The following is a 15,636-nucleotide window of genomic DNA, read 5'->3' on the forward strand; positions in this document are numbered from 1 at the left end:
ACTAGATCAGCATTATGCAACCAACCCACAATTTGTTGTATGTATGCACTAATGTATGCAACTATGCATGTGTCCTCCATCTCATCATCTATGCATTTGATGGCTGAAAAAAATTGAAGTGCAGACTTAGTGAACAATTGGCCCGTCTGGAATAGGTGGTGTAGGTCAGGTGGTACTTACTAGGCTTTGTTAGTATTTGGAATCAGAATGATCAAGGAACACTGGAGTGTTCATAAATAGGTAGACGATCCGTAAATGCACTAGGAAGCAGCCAGTAGTCGATCCATCTGATTAGATAGGTCAATTTTATTGCACTTGTTGTTTCCTAAAATGTTCTTTGACTTATTGTTTTTCCAAATGATTTATTATTTTTCTCACAGCACTCCTTAATGTTGGTCTCTTTCTTTATTATATTTTACATGATCATCAGCACCACCCAGGGGCAAGAAGACGGGGTCGGAGTCGGCGGGGGAACCCCAGGACCTCTCCTCTACTGAGGCTCCTGCAGCTGGCCCCAGTAAGTCCTCCATTGGTTAGATTGACATTTATATTTCCCTAAATGTTATGTTACTGCATCTTTTTTTTCCCAAACTCTAAATTATGGTTCCACTTTCTGAATCTCTTTTTTACAAAAGCTTACTTCTTTGACCTTGACTATCTGTTTACTAATTCTGTTTATCCCTGCCTCGAAGTTGCTTCTAACTCCCTCTGCTATGACTCTCTGTGCTAATAATACTACTACTACTATTACTATTATTACTCTGTGTGTAGCGAAGCTTGCACAGTTGCCCACTCTTTAATAGAAGGTTTTCTTTGCAACAATAAAACTCTGATTGACCAATAGCTCTAGCCACTGGGTCCTGTCCTTTGGGTTGTCCTCTTCAAGTCTTCTCAATGTTGAGGCTTTGACAATTACCACAAACAAAATGCCCAACCAGATATTTGACTAGTATTTTTGATCGGATAGTACATGATACTACTATTGTCTAGGATTCTGCAGAGCCACATACAGAACTATGCACAACAAAATAGGATGGTGCTGATGGGAGGTTGGATCTTACTGATCACACCTCAGTCCGAAGAACCCAGGATCCCCTAACAGACTAGCTATAGTGTCTCACATTAGGGTCCCACTCCCGACCCCCCCACGAAGACGATACACAATGTTGATGATGACGGAGACAGAGACAATCCAGAACATAATAACAAACACCATTTTGCTCACACACTTGTGTAAGTCCACTCCACCACACCAAATACCACAGGTGGACAAGCTGGAACGGGGAAAAGTTTCTTGATTAAATGTTTGTCAAGTTATCTACAGAAAACAACGGATTCACATTTATCTTGTGTTGTAACTGCTCCAACTGGGTTAGCAGCACACAATATTAAAGGGATTACATTACACTGTCTACTGTTACCAGTAGAACATGAAAATAAGTTGGAATACCACAAGCTATCTGGAGAAGCTTGTTTCGAAGTGTCAAGAGTACTGGAGAAAATGAAACTTCTGGTAATTGATGAAGTAACCATGGTCTCAAACTTAATGCTTGTGTTTGAACATTTGAGGATGCAGCAGATTTTAAAAACAAATTACGATGTTTTATTTGGAGGAAAACATGTAATTGTATTTGATTATCTACTACAACTCACATCTGTGAAAGGCCAACCAGTTTTTAAAACCCTTCATGAACACACTAAAAATGATTTGGGAAGTATTGGAAATGTGAACATTTGGAGTTATTTTGAATATAAGGAATTTATCAAGAACATGCGACAAGCAAATGATGAAGATTATAGAAATATTCTTCAAAATATTAGAATTGGTGTCTTAACAAAGGATGGAAAAAATGCTTTAGAAAATCGGCTACTAAGAAACTTGTTTCCAAAAGAAAATATTGCAACTAAAACAATCTACCGAAGAATTGCAGAAAAGATATCTATAATTTGCCTTATGCCAACACTGAAAGAATGCTCTACAGTCAATGAAGAACTGTTGAAACTGGAGAATGAACCGATAATGAAAATGGTAGCTATTGATAAAATAGAACATGAAGGAGTAATTATTCTTTTGTCAGAGAAATTACAGTTAAAATTAGACTCTTTGGAAAAATCACGATCTAAGACTGCTGGTTTGGAAAAGACCTTATATGTATCTCTAAACTGCCGGGTAACATCACGGCGTAATTGAGAAGTTGAGAAAGGATTAGTAAATGGAGCAATCTGGAAAGTTGTTGACTTCGTTAGTTATGCAAATAGAGATGGAATTGAATTTTTGAAGATTAAATTTGATCAGATTGAAGGGGTGAAACAGATTGGACGCTGTTCTGTTCGTGTCTTGCTTGTAAAAGTTTCTACGTTCGTAGAAAACAGTTTCCTGAATGTTTAGCATATGCAGTGACTATTCATAAATCTCAAGGTTTAAATGTAGACAGTGCTTTGGTAAATTTTGGAAAATCTGTGTTTAAGGAGGGTATGGCATATGTTGCATTATCTCGAGTAAGAACCTTATCTGGATTGAATTCGATTGATTTTGATGAAGAAAAGATTAGTGCAGAAATAAATTGTGTAAAAGAGTACAACAGTGCAATAGGTCTATGCTAACCCTGGGCGTAGTTCGCGTAGTCGCGCTTCGCGAAGCTTCGCGAAGATGTCATTGCACTACGCGACCTTCGCGAAGCTTCGCGAGCTTGCGTAGTTGCTTGTGGCAACCTGTTCGCGATGGCTTTTTCTTGTTCGCGAGCGCGGTAAGCATGTTCGGGGAACTGTTTGCATGCTCGGGGGATATATCTCGCGATCTTACCCATGCGGTCGCCAATGGGCGCGGCCATCTTGTTTTTCTATAGTCCCGCCCGCTCGCGATGCCTTATTTCCTGTTCCGGGTCGCGGATAGCGTGTTCGCGATGTGCATTGACGTGTTCGGGAGCGCATTTTACTTGTTCGCGATAAATTGTACATGTTCGCGAGAAATATCGCGCGAACTTACCCACGCGGTCGCGAATGGGCGCGGCCATCTTGTTTTTCACTCTATGCCATGTTTCTGGGCCTACTTTTGTATCCTCCCTTTATCACAGCAATCCTTTGTCTTTAAAGCCTTTTTCCTGACTTTTTTTAGTTATTATCTATCTCTCTGTTTGCCTCAGTTTATATTTTGCATTTTATTTCTACTTTTACTGTGTTTTTGTTACTTTTATAAAGTTCTTTCTATCTTCTTCCCCCTAACTTTTTTTCCCCTTCGGACTTTTCTTTTCCGCCTCCCACCCACCCCAGAACCATGGCCAAGGGCACACCAAGTCCCAAGGGCAAGGGACCTGCAGGCGCAGAGAAGCGCCGCCTGCCTTGCGGCAGAATGCGTCCTGCAGGGGTGCAGGCCCGGCAACTGTTTGGGGAGGAGGAGGTGGCGGCTCTTGTTTTTTTCATCCAGCGCCTCCTCCCCTTGACCTTGGCAGCAGGCGGCAGGCCCGGCTCCGGGTACGCTACCCAGGAGCGGCACCGTCGGTGGGCGAAGGTGTGCCGGGCCGTGTTCCGGTGCACTGGGATCCGGCGCACCCACAACCAGCTAGCTCACCGGTGGTCCGACATCCTGGACCGGGAGCAGGACCTGTTGGACCTGCTAGGTGTCGAGGTCATCGGGCTTGGTGAGTAACTGATTGTGTATATTAAATTAGATGAACAACAAGATTACTGCTGCGTGCCAAGCGTTGCTGGTATTACGTTCCAAAAAGCAAAATGTTCTTTGATTTAAGGTCCCAGGTGCACGGTGGTACTCTTACTTGTTTGCAACGTAGTTTGCGCTAGCTTGTGCTGATGCTGATTATGTAAGAGTTTACTTTACAGAACTGAAGTTAGGTAATGCGATTTGCTAGAGAGACTCTAGTCCTTCCATTGTCCTACTGTGAAATAGTGGTGGATGGATATTGGATACTAGGTTTAGTTTGTTAGTAGTAGTTACTAATTGTTTTATGCGGTCTGCGTGACGCATCCTCTGTCACTGAGTGCTGCTTACCCCAGTCCTCCGTCGAACCTTTTGTACTTTGTTTAGTGAGTGGTAGGCTTAGCATGGTCAGTCAGTAGCAGAACTAGATCAGCATTATGCAACCAACCCACAATTTGTTGTATGTATGCACTAATGTATGCAACTATGCATGTGTCCTCCATCTCATCATCTATGCATTTGATGGCTGAAAAAAATTGAAGTGCAGACTTAGTGAACAATTGGCCCGTCTGGAATAGGTGGTGTAGGTCAGGTGGTACTTACTAGGCTTTGTTAGTATTTGGAATCAGAATGATCAAGGAACACTGGAGTGTTCATAAATAGGTAGACGATCCGTAAATGCACTAGGAAGCAGCCAGTAGTCGATCCATCTGATTAGATAGGTCAATTTTATTGCACTTGTTGTTTCCTAAAATGTTCTTTGACTTATTGTTTTTCCAAATGATTTATTATTTTTCTCACAGCACTCCTTAATGTTGGTCTCTTTCTTTATTATATTTTACATGATCATCAGCACCACCCAGGGGCAAGAAGACGGGGTCGGAGTCGGCGGGGGAACCCCAGGACCTCTCCTCTACTGAGGCTCCTGCAGCTGGCCCCAGTAAGTCCTCCATTGGTTAGATTGACATTTATATTTCCCTAAATGTTATGTTACTGCATCTTTTTTTTCCCAAACTCTAAATTATGGTTCCACTTTCTGAATCTCTTTTTTACAAAAGCTTACTTCTTTGACCTTGACTATCTGTTTACTAATTCTGTTTATCCCTGCCTCGAAGTTGCTTCTAACTCCCTCTGCTATGACTCTCTGTGCTAATAATACTACTACTACTATTACTATTATTACTCTGTGTGTAGCGAAGCTTGCACAGTTGCCCACTCTTTAATAGAAGGTTTTCTTTGCAACAATAAAACTCTGATTGACCAATAGCTCTAGCCATTGGGTCCTGTCCTTTGGGTTGTCCTCTTCAAGTCTTCTCAATGTTGAGGCTTTGACAATTACCACAAACAAAATGCCCAACCAGATATTTGACTAGTATTTTTGATCGGATAGTACATGATACTACTATTGTCTAGGATTCTGCAGAGCCACATACAGAACTATGCACAACAAAATAGGATGGTGCTGATGGGAGGTTGGATCTTACTGATCACACCTCAGTCCGAAGAACCCAGGATCCCCTAACAGACTAGCTATAGTGTCTCACATTAGGGTCCCACTCCCGACCCCCCCACGAAGACGATACACAATGTTGATGATGACGGAGACAGAGACAATCCAGAACATAATAACAAACACCATTTTGCTCACACACTTGTGTAAGTCCACTCCACCACACCAAATACCACAGGTGGACAAGCTGGAACGGGGAAAAGTTTCTTGATTAAATGTTTGTCAAGTTATCTACAGAAAACAACGGATTCACATTTATCTTGTGTTGTAACTGCTCCAACTGGGTTAGCAGCACACAATATTAAAGGGATTACATTACACTGTCTACTGTTACCAGTAGAACATGAAAATAAGTTGGAATACCACAAGCTATCTGGAGAAGCTTGTTTCGAAGTGTCAAGAGTACTGGAGAAAATGAAACTTCTGGTAATTGATGAAGTAACCATGGTCTCAAACTTAATGCTTGTGTTTGAACATTTGAGGATGCAGCAGATTTTAAAAACAAATTACGATGTTTTATTTGGAGGAAAACATGTAATTGTATTTGATTATCTACTACAACTCACATCTGTGAAAGGCCAACCAGTTTTTAAAACCCTTCATGAACACACTAAAAATGATTTGGGAAGTATTGGAAATGTGAACATTTGGAGTTATTTTGAATATAAGGAATTTATCAAGAACATGCGACAAGCAAATGATGAAGATTATAGAAATATTCTTCAAAATATTAGAATTGGTGTCTTAACAAAGGATGGAAAAAATGCTTTAGAAAATCGGCTACTAAGAAACTTGTTTCCAAAAGAAAATATTGCAACTAAAACAATCTACCGAAGAATTGCAGAAAAGATATCTATAATTTGCCTTATGCCAACACTGAAAGAATGCTCTACAGTCAATGAAGAACTGTTGAAACTGGAGAATGAACCGATAATGAAAATGGTAGCTATTGATAAAATAGAACATGAAGGAGTAATTATTCTTTTGTCAGAGAAATTACAGTTAAAATTAGACTCTTTGGAAAAATCACGATCTAAGACTGCTGGTTTGGAAAAGACCTTATATGTATCTCTAAACTGCCGGGTAACATCACGGCGTAATTGAGAAGTTGAGAAAGGATTAGTAAATGGAGCAATCTGGAAAGTTGTTGACTTCGTTAGTTATGCAAATAGAGATGGAATTGAATTTTTGAAGATTAAATTTGATCAGATTGAAGGGGTGAAACAGATTGGACGCTGTTCTGTTCGTGTCTTGCTTGTAAAAGTTTCTACGTTCGTAGAAAACAGTTTCCTGAATGTTTAGCATATGCAGTGACTATTCATAAATCTCAAGGTTTAAATGTAGACAGTGCTTTGGTAAATTTTGGAAAATCTGTGTTTAAGGAGGGTATGGCATATGTTGCATTATCTCGAGTAAGAACCTTATCTGGATTGAATTCGATTGATTTTGATGAAGAAAAGATTAGTGCAGAAATAAATTGTGTAAAAGAGTACAACAGTGCAATAGGTCTATGCTAACCCTGGGCGTAGTTCGCGTAGTCGCGCTTCGCGAAGCTTCGCGAAGATGTCATTGCACTACGCGACCTTCGCGAAGCTTCGCGAGCTTGCGTAGTTGCTTGTGGCAACCTGTTCGCGATGGCTTTTTCTTGTTCGCGAGCGCGGTAAGCATGTTCGGGGAACTGTTTGCATGCTCGGGGGATATATCTCGCGATCTTACCCATGCGGTCGCCAATGGGCGCGGCCATCTTGTTTTTCTATAGTCCCGCCCGCTCGCGATGCCTTATTTCCTGTTCCGGGTCGCGGATAGCGTGTTCGCGATGTGCATTGACGTGTTCGGGAGCGCATTTTACTTGTTCGCGATAAATTGTACATGTTCGCGAGAAATATCGCGCGAACTTACCCACGCGGTCGCGAATGGGCGCGGCCATCTTGTTTTTCACTCTATGCCATGTTTCTGGGCCTACTTTTGTATCCTCCCTTTATCACAGCAATCCTTTGTCTTTAAAGCCTTTTTCCTGACTTTTTTTAGTTATTATCTATCTCTCTGTTTGCCTCAGTTTATATTTTGCATTTTATTTCTACTTTTACTGTGTTTTTGTTACTTTTATAAAGTTCTTTCTATCTTCTTCCCCCTAACTTTTTTTCCCCTTCGGACTTTTCTTTTCCGCCTCCCACCCACCCCAGAACCATGGCCAAGGGCACACCAAGTCCCAAGGGCAAGGGACCTGCAGGCGCAGAGAAGCGCCGCCTGCCTTGCGGCAGAATGCGTCCTGCAGGGGTGCAGGCCCGGCAACTGTTTGGGGAGGAGGAGGTGGCGGCTCTTGTTTTTTTCATCCAGCGCCTCCTCCCCTTGACCTTGGCAGCAGGCGGCAGGCCCGGCTCCGGGTACGCTACCCAGGAGCGGCACCGTCGGTGGGCGAAGGTGTGCCGGGCCGTGTTCCGGTGCACTGGGATCCGGCGCACCCACAACCAGCTAGCTCACCGGTGGTCCGACATCCTGGACCGGGAGCAGGACCTGTTGGACCTGCTAGGTGTCGAGGTCATCGGGCTTGGTGAGTAACTGATTGTGTATATTAAATTAGATGAACAACAAGATTACTGCTGCGGGCCAAGCGTTGCTGGTATTACGTTCCAAAAAGCAAAATGTTCTTTGATTTAAGGTCCCAGGTGCACGGTGGTACTCTTACTTGTTTGCAACGTAGTTTGCGCTAGCTTGTGCTGATGCTGATTATGTAAGAGTTTACTTTACAGAACTGAAGTTAGGTAATGCGATTTGCTAGAGAGACTCTAGTCCTTCCATTGTCCTACTGTGAAATAGTGGTGGATGGATATTGGATACTAGGTTTAGTTTGTTAGTAGTAGTTACTAATTGTTTTATGCGGTCTGCGTGACGCATCCTCTGTCACTGAGTGCTGCTTACCCCAGTCCTCCGTCGAACCTTTTGTACTTTGTTTAGTGAGTGGTAGGCTTAGCATGGTCAGTCAGTAGCAGAACTAGATCAGCATTATGCAACCAACCCACAATTTGTTGTATGTATGCACTAATGTATGCAACTATGCATGTGTCCTCCATCTCATCATCTATGCATTTGATGGCTGAAAAAAATTGAAGTGCAGACTTAGTGAACAATTGGCCCGTCTGGAATAGGTGGTGTAGGTCAGGTGGTACTTACTAGGCTTTGTTAGTATTTGGAATCAGAATGATCAAGGAACACTGGAGTGTTCATAAATAGGTAGACGATCCGTAAATGCACTAGGAAGCAGCCAGTAGTCGATCCATCTGATTAGATAGGTCAATTTTATTGCACTTGTTGTTTCCTAAAATGTTCTTTGACTTATTGTTTTTCCAAATGATTTATTATTTTTCTCACAGCACTCCTTAATGTTGGTCTCTTTCTTTATTATATTTTACATGATCATCAGCACCACCCAGGGGCAAGAAGACGGGGTCGGAGTCGGCGGGGGAACCCCAGGACCTCTCCTCTACTGAGGCTCCTGCAGCTGGCCCCAGTAAGTCCTCCATTGGTTAGATTGACATTTATATTTCCCTAAATGTTATGTTACTGCATCTTTTTTTTCCCAAACTCTAAATTATGGTTCCACTTTCTGAATCTCTTTTTTACAAAAGCTTACTTCTTTGACCTTGACTATCTGTTTACTAATTCTGTTTATCCCTGCCTCGAAGTTGCTTCTAACTCCCTCTGCTATGACTCTCTGTGCTAATAATACTACTACTACTATTACTATTATTACTCTGTGTGTAGCGAAGCTTGCACAGTTGCCCACTCTTTAATAGAAGGTTTTCTTTGCAACAATAAAACTCTGATTGACCAATAGCTCTAGCCATTGGGTCCCGTCCTTTGGGTTGTCCTCTTCAAGTCTTCTCAATGTTGAGGCTTTGACAATTACCACAAACAAAATGCCCAACCAGATATTTGACTAGTATTTTTGATCGGATAGTACATGATACTACTATTGTCTAGGATTCTGCAGAGCCACATACAGAACTATGCACAACAAAATAGGATGGTGCTGATGGGAGGTTGGATCTTACTGATCACACCTCAGTCCGAAGAACCCAGGATCCCCTAACAGACTAGCTATAGTGTCTCACATTAGGGTCCCACTCCCGACCCCCCCACGAAGACGATACACAATGTTGATGATGACGGAGACAGAGACAATCCAGAACATAATAACAAACACCATTTTGCTCACACACTTGTGTAAGTCCACTCCACCACACCAAATACCACAGAGTCTATGTGTAAGTTCAAAAGGTTTATTTGAAACAAGTATCAAACTCTGTACATCGTTAATATGAAATTTAATTTACGACAGCCATAGTCAATAAGCCAGCAAAAAGCCTAACATTAAAACAGTAAACATTTACAAGTGCATGATTGACAACAAGAACAAGAGCCAAGATCTTTATAATTCTGGAAGATCCCTCACCGTAGAACGTAGAAATACTGGTTACATCATCTTGCATCCACTATGCTCTGTAAATCTCTGGTTTGTAGAAGGGAATCTTCCGCCTATGATATATGAGAAAAACGCTGCGAGTTAGCCGTTAGATAGTATACTGGTGAATGATGCTAGCATTTTGCAGTCATGCCAAAAAGTGTAACATGTATGTGTGATGGCTAAGCAATATAAACTAAACAAAGTCAATATGTTGTTTTTTTTTCGACCTCTTCACTTGTACGCAACAGTCAAGCGGCCTTAAAGGCATCTACTGCACATGTCAATACGCTGGCAGGTATAATATGCACCAAAAGAGTAGTAGTCGACATGATGAATCTAAAAGGTTTACTCATGGCTCAGGCTAACTTTCAAAAGAGTAGAGTAGGACTAGATGACCCTAGGAAGTGGAACCATATCCTACTAGTGTCTGTCTACTGACTGTACTTACTGTCTAGTGCTGATGTATGTTGCATCGCATTAACTTTTTGTTCAATGTTCCAAGTGAACACTTAAAATAGGGGGAGGTTTACAGGCATCTAAAAAATTTTTGATGCTTTTTTCTAGGCACACTACCATCCACCAGTGCCGTTGGGGCCAGCGATGCGGCCATTCCGGAGGGGGCAGGCGAACTGGCGGCACCTGCAGGAGACACAGGGCCCAGGGGGGATCCAGCAGCAGTGGCCGGCGGCGGTAAGTTATAATCATTACTTCTTGACATTACAGCTAGATGGAACTGTGTTCACTTTTTCACTGTACTGTGCGACATTATACAACGGTTGAAGAAGACACCCTTTACGTAGCATTACCAGCGTGAGTAGAGTAACCAATGGCCTCTTCTATTTGACTCCAAAATCAGCTGTGAATGTTTTATGGCGAAGACAAACTCAGATCAGATGACCTTCATGGATGTGTTGAACATAGAGGGAAAGCACTAAGGGTGGAAGGACGGGCGAGATAAACAATATGACTGACCGGCAGAGAAGGATATGTTGTTGGAAGCATGTATAGGAGTCTGATAGTAATAAGATCAGATGCATGGGTTGTTGAAGGATGGGTGGAAGGTGAAAGAATGCCTGCCTGGGTGGGCGACACAGTATGGGTGGATAGTACTAGATAGCAAGAATCAGCGGTGTTTTTGGTTCAAACTCAAAGCCAAGGCAAGGAAGGAAGGAGCAGAAGCATGGGTGTTTGTTGGTGAAACCAACTAAGGTTTGTTAAGAGATATATACAAAAGGATAGACGTTCACTTTAATGGATGTATGCCTGGATGTACTATCACCAAGAGACAGTATAGGTGGAAAGTGTCACTGGAGATTCTTACTTTGAAGAAAATGTAACAGAAACTGCGCGACAGTAGCAAAGCCTAGAGGAATCAAGGTAGTATTATGAGCATACAGTACACTTGCAGTAGTTTGCAAGCACGTCATATATTATCAAGCGGAAACCCCTTCCTCCCACTCTGGGGACCACACCCTACCTATTATTATTAATGTATTTTCGATTGGGGCAGCCAGCCTGCAAAGGGTGGCCTATCTGTTGTTTAATGTTTATGTATATTGGTTACACAAGCAATGAAAGCAAAGTACCCTCTGCAGTAGCGGTTGGTGGTGGGATTGTTGGCGGGCAGCGACATGGGGAGGGGACGGGTGGGTGGCACTGGCGAGTAAACTGTGTATTACTGTTACGGCCAAATACAGGTAATCAACATAAAAATAAATAAAACTATTTTCAAGGTGCGCACTGCACCGCCGAATGCGATGCAGTGTGTGCTACTGTGTGCAGCAATGTTTTTTTTATGTATTCTTTAATTACCTGTGAATGTCCTTAATCCATCGTTTACTATCCCCACCCTGCACCTTCCCACGTCACCGACCGGCAGCACTCCCACCACCGACTGCTACCGACCTGATGTCGTATATCGTATTAGCACTAGCAGCATCTATAATATGAATATAAGCAATGATCGTTGGATCCGATAAATAAATAATCAGCCTTTTTGTAGTACCCATGGCAGGGTGTAAGTGAAATTGTGCATGCCATTTGCCCTCATGTAACAGAGTATGACCAGTGCCAACGGCCGTAAGGCGTCAGACAAAAAGATGAGCTTCCCCACCTGCAGACAGTAGTAGTAAATAAAAGTAACGTGAGTCTGCATCATCATGTGGCTCATATCTGTTTCTCTTGGGTGCAAGCTTAGCTGATGGACCTGGCATGCCGCCTACAACAAGGTTATGTAATTGGGCTAAACTACAGATAAGAACAGCACGACTGGTGTACCGCAGTACATACATAGTACGATTATATTTATAAATAATGTCTGAAACGGTCACAAATGTTAGAGTCCAAGGAAGTAGGATTAGAGATACTTACCCCAGCACCAAATCCCAAATGTTATGAACTGTGCTTGCTAGTGATACTGTGACACTATGTGTTGAATGATTTTAGTGTTCCTGTTTTGCTAAGAGTATTGGCTCCAACATGTTCTTTTTCTTTTTTGATATAGATGATACTCCTTCCAATAAACCATCAAGGAAGGAGTTGGCCGCTAGGGCCCGGCGCCGGAAACTGGAGGCCATCTGCGAGCATTATCGCCGGCTGGTGGCTCAGGAGGAGGAGGAGGAGGAGGCGGCTGAAGCTGCAGCCTCCTCCAATGCCCCGGGCCCCAGTCAGGCCCGGCCTCCACTTTCACGGCGCCGTGGTCCGGCATTCGCCCGCCACCGCGCCTCGATTTCCAGCACTGCTGCCCCCCACCCTGGAAGCAACTTTAGGGCATTTCGCCGCCAGCTGCTCCGCCGGATGGCCCGCTGGGAGGAGAACATGGAGGAGCGGGTCAAGATCCTGGTGGACAAACACCTTAAGGCCCGCCGACAATAGAGGACCTCGTCGTTTGCCCCTTTTTTAATTCCTTTTGTTGGTGGGTGGGTTTGTGGGCGTTGGGGATTTCAACGGACATTGGGACTTTGGACTTTCGTTTCGTTGGGGTTAGGGAGGGGGGTGGGTTAGGTCAGAGCGGGATAGTTTATTTTTGTTAGGGGATATTAAAAATATACTTACTATTTATTTATATGATGTTAATGTTTTTTGTGGTGGGTTACAGTTTTCCGAATTCAATGTAAGTTACATGGTTGTTTACTTTGTTTCCGTGCTGCTGCATGCCCACAGCCAGTGTTTGATTTAAAAGATCTGCCGATTTTGTAACACACAAACCGATAGATGCAGTACCCCTCACTGAGTTATTTTTAATTGTCATAGTACTGTCAGTCTCTCCTCCTAGTCCATACCTCCCACCAAACTTATCTTACCTGTGATTGATGATGAAGTTCGGCACACTGATGGCTGCATGGTTGGTTTCCCAAATTGACGGAGTAGATGCCATTATAGTGGTGGTAGTAGTAGACACTGGCAATAGCGTTTGAAAAAAGAAAGAGAAAGTCACTTGACTGAGACTCAGGGAGGAGGAGTGGAACAGAACACAAAGTAAACTACAGCATAGGTGGTCAAGCAGAAGAAGATCCTTGCCCTGCCTTAGTTGAAATTCAATTAGTGTTGCTTTCACCACATCTGCCCCAGCAAGCATGTGATCAATTGGTGTACATAGTCATCACATCACACCTCAATATAAATCACACAGCCCGGGGGAAGAGGGTTAGGGATTGATGATTGGATGGAAAGTGGGGTTTTGGGAAAGGTTTGAGAAAGAAAAACAGACAATATGCATGGACACAACAAAAGTAAAACACAATCTTGTAAGACGACCATGATCCATTATCAAAGAAATCAAAGTATGAAGTGAGAGAAAGCAAATGCATGCATGCTGAGGAGGATAACTTGATGGTTAATGAGATAATGAGTTGTACTATAACTACTATGACCCAATGAGACAGTACAGTCAGGGACGAAATTGAAATTTGCCTTGCCTGTCTGACGCCCTCAGAGCTCAGACCGAACCCAATTACATGCTCTACCGGGCTTACTTTCATTTTTCAAGCTAGCTAAGGAAACTAAAAAAAAGTTGGATCAATTAACAAACAAACCACAACACACAGTTGTAATGATTAAAGAGAAAAAAGCAAGCAAATAAATGTAAAGACGAATGATGATACTAAAGTTACTGTATTATCCTGGTCCAAATGAGGAGTTGCATCATTCTCGTCATTCTTCTTGGTCCTCTCTTCCATGGACACTCCGCACATCAATCTTGGGTATCACTGCCTGCCTGATGCGTATTGGTAAGGTACGTGTGAGTCATTTCTCCCACTGTAGCACAGGGTAAAGGGCCGGCCGGCCTGTAAGTGTAGATGGAAAAACAAACGGGGTATTGAAAAATTACAGCCTTTACAACAATAAACTCAATTACAGTGGAGTGCAAGACAACACTCTGGAGAGAACACTTTCAGACTGAGGCAGCTTGGATAGGCTACATAGTGTGTCTACTCTACAGCAAGCATTAAGGTACAACAAAAACAGGACAGGATTCAGGAGCCAGCACAGCCACAGAACAGGAGAACCGCGGCACAGGCCAGGCACCCTACCCCTTACTTACATTTTGACCGAGCCAGAGAAATGTCAAATGCACTGCAGCAACCTAGAATTTTCCCAATGAAGTGACTAAATCAATGCGCCACTGTCCGTCATACCACTACACTCTACTCCAGTCCACACCACTACACGGACATCTAGCCTAAGTCTGCTGTGGTTCTTGTTCAAACTTTTTACCTTTTATGTCAGCCCATGAAACGCCTGATGCGTATTGGTAAGGTACGTGTGAGTCGTTTCTCCCACTGTAGCACAGGGTAAAGGCCGGCCTGTAAGTGTAGATGGAAAAACAAACGGGGTATTGAAAAATTACAGCCTTTACAACAATAAACTCAATTACAGTGGAGTGCAAGACAACACTCTGGAGAGAACACTTTCAGACTGAGGCAGCTTGGATAGGCTACATAGTGTGTCTACTCTACAGCAAGCATTAAGCTACAACAACAACAGGACAGGATTCAGGAGCCAGCACAGCCACAGAACAGGAGAACCGCGGCACAGGCCAGGCACCCTACCCCTTACTTACATTTTGACCGAGCCGGAGAAATGTCAAATGCACTGCAGCAACCTAGAATTTTCCCAATGAAGTGACTAAATCAATGCGCCACTGTCCGTCATACCACTACACTCTACTCCAGTCCACACCACTACACGGACATCTAGCCTAGGTCTGCTGTGGTTCTTGTTCAAACTTTTTACCTTTTATGTCAGCCCATGAAACGCCGTTATTCCATAAATTTTCTCCAATCCAACTGACTGTGTGCAAAGATAGTATGCTCAGCATCCTCAATGATGGTGACCGTGTGGTACGTATTCTCCAACACCAACTCAGTCTGTAGTGACTGATTAAGTTTATAATATATTCCATATTACCAAATTGCAACGGATATTGGCCGGCACCTGCAGTGGTAGGAGTACAATGTGGTCATTATTAAACAACAAGGAAACATTAACTGTCACCACACCTGAGTCACTTGTACTTTGTCGATAAACTAGTATAGTTCTACTTCATGGCATGCACAATTCTTCGTAGTCAGCCAGCATCCAATGCAATGCATGCCACCATCATTCACAATAATCACTCATTACCTGTCTTGGTGTTCTCTTTGGCTGTCTGATCTGATGCCTGCCTAGCCTTCTGCCAGTCAGTGATGAGTTTCTTTCGGATTGGAAACAAAATGGAATATAGGTGGAGTCACGTTTCACTTCTTATGGAGGGACTGTTAGAGGCAACATGTATTGTACTATTCTCCATCTCCATCCAATGTCTGACTTGCTTGAAATGTACTTAGGGAGAGTAAGGAACATGGAGCAGGACCCTGAGGAGTGGAGTGGACAGTTATGCACAGGCGTGCAACTCCAATAGGGAAATAAAAAAAGGAGACTGTTGATGGCTTTGTTGTGAATGTAGATTTTGAACCACAAAAACAGATACACACAGTCACACACAAATAAAGGAAGGGAGAACAA

The sequence above is a fragment of the Triturus cristatus genome, chromosome 1_1 (genome assembly GCF_964204655.1).
Source record: "Triturus cristatus chromosome 1_1, aTriCri1.1, whole genome shotgun sequence".
Lineage (NCBI taxonomy): Eukaryota > Metazoa > Chordata > Amphibia > Caudata > Salamandridae > Triturus > Triturus cristatus.